Below are 6,000 nucleotides of genomic sequence, written 5' to 3'. Positions count from 1 at the left end.
GGAGCTATTATTAACTACCCAAGTGATGTTGGCATCCTACTGAAAGGCCTCACTGAAACCAATGTCAGGAAATGTGTTGTCATGCCCTTGGGGGAAAACCTTGTTCCCATGACTTACTACATCAGTGGTAGTCCCCTGAACAAGGAGCTGTAGGTACAGATGTTGACAGCAATGACTTTTTTGACCACCACATTGCCACTGTGGTCAGAAAGTCCTTCTATGTGGCACATCTCAGTGCTAACTCATTAGCATCCATGAAGGAAGAGGTCATTGTCCCCTGTACTCTTCTTGACAGAGTGACACAGTTTGTTTCAGCATACATATGTTGATGGATGTGAGGTAGGTAAATGAAATGTATGTCCTCATTTTCTGACAACAATCATATCATCACAGTGATTTACCAGAGAAATGAGAATAATCTGTAAAACAGACCAGAAATCTGAGCCATATATCTGGACATCCTAAAACAATCCAGCCAGTTGACAGGTATGTTCAGTACCCCTTACTGCAATTAATCTGAACCAAGGCTGACAAAGTGGTGGGTGGAAGCCATGAAAATGGGAATGTGTCTGAAGTAGTGGCATAGATAAGCTAACATAGTTGATGTAGTAACACCCTCCTGTGTGCTATAACATATATTTAGTGAAATAGCACAAGTAACTGAATTAGGGAATCTGCTATTGGTAATTACACATGTATTTGCAAATATATCAGGCACTAGAGGGATGTAACAGCACTGACAAACAGACACCAGTGTGAAAGTGCATACCCAAAACCAATATCACCACAGTCGCAGTCACATATCGGTAAGTCAAGTTAACAGTAGAGTATACGGACTGTGTGAACAAATACATCATTGTTTGCAGCTCACACACTAGCCCTACGTATAGAGTCCCAATTCTCAGTGTAATCTGAATCCTGACCTTGGTACAGGACATGTCTCAATCTGCCCATACAAATACATACAGCCAATAGATCAGCAGGAAATGGAAAGCATGCACAGTCAGATAAAGAAGGACCTAAAACACTTACATCCACCCCCTCCATATACAGCGCAAATAACATGTACACATGACATGTGTACACAATTATGACAGTCTGTTAACAATAGCCAGACATACACAGGCCTCTCACATGTACAGTTCACCTCAGAATGTACAGACTCAGGACTCATATCTATGGCCTCTTCCCTGACATGTCTGTGGTCTACTACATCACTGGGATGGTAGCAGGACTGAAGGCAAGAAATAATGATAATAAATACATCTGAGCCTCATTGACATCTGGACAAAGCCTGACATCATTTGGGGACAGAGACACAAAGACAGGGTTAGACTGGACATATTGCTGTCATACATTGTGACAGTTGCAGATGTCACTAGGTTTGTTGTAACATCCTTTATGAGGAATATTTATTTATTATTTATTTATTTTACATTTGTTAACCGGATGGTCCGACTGGATACATGTCCTTTTTCAGCGGAGGCCCGGGGAGAAAAGCTCCAACAGAGTTACATTGATAATTAGGTACAGTAAATGAGCTGAAAGAACTTAACAAAAACATAGGCTATTTACATACAAGTACAAGACTGCCATTACTATTTCTGAGATTACTACAAATGTAACATTAATAACATATTAGCAAGGACGGTAGGCAGTATAATGACATAGAGTTAGACAGGATACATATTTCTTTATCACAGTATGCAAAGTACTTATCATCTTAGCTAGTTGTTTATGTTTTAGTTAATGGCACAGAGCTAGTCTGGGTTTGAGCAAGGACATAGCCAGTGTGACTTGAAGTGGAGTTTTAGACTATTTTGAATTGACTTAGAGAAGTTGCAAGCGTGATGTTATTTGGGAGAGAGTTCCATATTTTACCAGTGGTGTTGGCAAATAGCACGTCACCACCTAGGTTGAGAGATTTAGTTGTATGGACAAGGAGTCTGTTTGCTGAGCGAAGGCAGCTTAGATTGGAGTAGGGAGTCATTAAGTTTTTTAGTGCTGGGGTATTCTCAGGTTGTTTAAGGATTTTGAAGGCCTCTATGAGTTGGGACTGGTGAAGAAGGTGTGGGAATTCTATCCATCCAAGCTTTTTCAGGTTAGTACAGTGGTGTGTTCTGTAGGGTAGGCCTGTAACGAACCTGGCAATGTGATTATAGCAGGATGAGAGCTTGGCCAGATCAGATTTGTTAAGGTGATGCCAGTAATACCAATAGATGTGAGTATTTACTGACTGCATTCCCCAAAGTCTACGACTGATTTACCAAGGACACCAACTGTCTGGGGAACAGACAAAACATAACAGGCAAACATGTGGCCAGTCTGTGGACAGCGTGCCAGTGGAGAGGTATGTCAGAGACATATCACTGTCAGTCATGATGTCACTCACTGAATGCATGTCCACACAAACCCTGTCAATCTAGCAACCCACCATGTGTATAACAGCACTGATGACATAGAATCTGTTCACAAATCTGGGGATATGTACCCCATGTTGTTTGGCTGTCCCCATATGTCCTGCCCTGTGATGTATTACCACCTATTGTATGTGAATCTGTAGCCTACCACCTCTGTAATGTCCCTCACACAGGCAAGGAAAAGGGGCAAGGCCCACATTAAGGAATGTCCCATATGTCGGAACTAGCAGCAGTGTCCAGGCCCACAGCACAATACTATGTTGGCACCTACATAGTGGTATGGCCTTAGCAATACCTGATATCTGCACATCTGCACAGATGACAGACAGAAAGTTGATAGCCAACAGGTTATGCATTACAGTGAATGTTTTGAAAGATAGAAGTCTGAAACTGAAAGGTGTGCCATTACTACATGACAGCAGTTCTCAATGACATATCCAAAACCATAGTAGTCTGCAGTTAATATCATAATATCAGATCAATGTCCAGCAGGAAATACATAAAAACATACAGCTCAAACACCAAGAACAAGATAGTCAGTACTCAGACTCCCAGCATTGCATGCAGGGATGTATGGTTCTAGTACTACAATCTGCAATCTACTTTTACTTGGAAAAGCACTGTCAAAAGTACTAACATAATAATACATTATGCGTTAAACTATTTTTGTCAACCAGTGCCCTGTAGCTGGTGTGACATGCAAGTGTGACTGCATATAACCTGGGATACTAACCATGTATAAAGTAAATACAAAAAAAAAAAAAAACATTATGGTACTACCCATGTATACCCAGGTGTCCCATACAGTATAGTCACACTCCTTGCTACTGTAATGACAGCACATAGAAACATGTTATGTACAGGGAACTAAATACACTGATTAAAGGTATCATCACCCTGCTATTGTATCAAACTGGAATGTGATCAATGGTTACCAGGGCTGAGCTATGCTTAGCATGTTTAAGCATTGCTTACATGTAAATGCTAAGCAGATTTGTGCACTGGTAAGCGACGCCTACAAGGTGTAAGTGCCTATTCATTTAATTGTATGTTAGCACCGCTTACCGTTGCGCAAACCCATGCAAACATGCTTAAAGCTGCTCAAAACTGCCTTAATCACTCTGTATCTAACAGTCCTTGTTCTGCCTAGCAACAAAATAAACAGCCCTTGCACGTCTTAAACCCAGAATTCTGCACACCATAGCCAAAGCAATTTACCAGTAAGCCATCTCAGATGTGCAGGTTTAGGATGTTTTCTCAAATATACCCTTCTTTACAGACAGTTTACAATAGGGAAGAGACACTGCAAGTAGGAAGGATTGGTATCTACAAATATATATATATATATATATATATATATATATATATATATATATATTTGTAAAGAAACATATACATAGAGAAAGAGATAGATATGCATGGAGATACATATATGTGTATAACATATATACATATATATATATATATATATATATATATATATATATATATATATATATATATATCTGCATGCATCTCTCAAAAATGTCCATACAAACATATGCTGCTGATAGACCACCCATAACTGGGGCAGCATGCACAGTTGGATACAAAAGGACCCATGATACTCACATCTGCCCCCCGCAATCCAAATAAATAAGTGAATAGTACACTGCTACAAAATCATGATAGGCCATACACAATGGCCAGACATACAACAAACTCTTAGCAAAATAATTAAAAATGACTGAACATAGCAAAGAGAAATACAACCAGGCAGTAATTCACACATGTTTATTATACTCTGATGTCTTGGCCAAAGCCTTCAAGGAGTAGAACATTACAGGAAATCCTTGCCTTAATGACAAGAAGCAATTAACACTTAATTACATATTTAAATACACAGCCTTTAATTACACTCCTCATTTAACCCCCTAAGGGATAAAGTATCACATTTAATATTAGTATGTTGATTCTGTACATAGCAATTGTCCTTTTATGAATGTTTCTTCAAACTGATGAACAGACCTATTCCAAAACAGATCCTTGGATCCCACTACTGTCCCCACGGTGAGATTTATTCAAATGTACAGCTATAGAACGGTCTTCTTTCTTATAAGTAATATGTCTCATATGTTCTAGCAGCCTAGTTTTAAAACACACGTTGCTCTCCCCCACATAACATATGTTACAAGGGCATCTAAGAGCATTCTTCATACACCAACCTCTTGAATGTACAGACTACAACATGTTTTCCAGCCTTTCCACTCAGCAGGAATGACAGCACTAAATAATGATAGACCATTATACCTATCAACCTCCTACTGTATGACATCTGGACAAAGCCTGGCATAATTGGTGGACAGAGGCCCAAATACATGGCCATACTTGAAAAATTACTGTTACACACTGAGAAAAAAGCTGGTGTTACAGGGTTTGTTGTAGCATATCTATTCTGAGGGATATAAGCCAGAAACACACATGGAGGTTACCATTTACTGACTGCAATCCTCAGAGTATGCTACTGATTTACCAAAGAAAACAAACTGTGTGAGTAACAGACCACATATAAGGGTCAAACCCCTGGCCAGTCTGTGGATAGCCCGACAGGTGAGAGTTATGTCAACTACATAACACTGTCAGACTTTAAAATCATGCAGAACAGCCATATAAACACAAACCCTGTCAAACTAGCATTAATTCAAATGAATAATGGCAATACTTGCATTAAGTTTGTTGGCTTGTCTCCACAGTCTTTGTTGTAAGAGGTATGTTAACTACCCTCTGTGATGCTGTTTGTCAGACACTTCCATGAAGTTCAGCTTACAGGCAAGGAAAAGGAGCAACACCCACATGAAGTACTTAGTTATAGAAGTGTGATTCCATGTTATTGGCTCTGGAATTATATCACAGCTGTTCTACATGCAATTAGCAAGTGGGGGACTACAATTAGTCCACATGCCATCAGCTGATCATGAGCATTACCTACAAAAGACAAGCTGCTGCTTATGCAAAATAGATGTAAAACCTACATCTATCTGAGAGAGGGAGAAAGAAAGAAAGAAAGAAAGAAAGAAAGAAAGAAAGAAAGAAAGAAAGAAAGAAAGAAAGAAAGAAAGAAAGAAAGAAAGAAAAAAAAAGGGGAAAAAACAAAACAAAACCAAAGCATTCACAGCAGCAGAAACCCAAACACTGAAACTGTGGAGAACAGCAACTGGTCCAGAAAAAAAAAGGTATGTCAAACAAGTAAGCATGTATTGGAATGTAGTAGGGGGTATGTAAAAAATGGAAAATAGGAAGCTCAACAAATATTTCTCAGCAACAATTGCTGTACTGATATATTGCTGGTTACAGACTATGGCCATAGCATCTGTGTCTGTCTGCAGTCATATAGAACACAGATCGTGCCCCTAACTCACCCCAGGGAAGGATGGCTCACATATGACTACTACTGGAGTGTGTATTGCACAATACTGACTGTGACACCACTAGGCCAGCTACTGGGATGTCACATATATCCATATGTTAATTGTGAATATAAGTATGATATATATGTTTATATCAGAAATGTGAGGGACCTGTACAGGGTATTTACATAGTA

The sequence above is a fragment of the Protopterus annectens genome, chromosome 5.part0 (genome assembly GCF_019279795.1).
Source record: "Protopterus annectens isolate FY-2018-M chromosome 5.part0, PAN1.0, whole genome shotgun sequence".
Taxonomy (NCBI): Eukaryota; Metazoa; Chordata; order Ceratodontiformes; family Protopteridae; genus Protopterus; species Protopterus annectens.
This window is presented reverse-complemented; position numbering follows the sequence as displayed.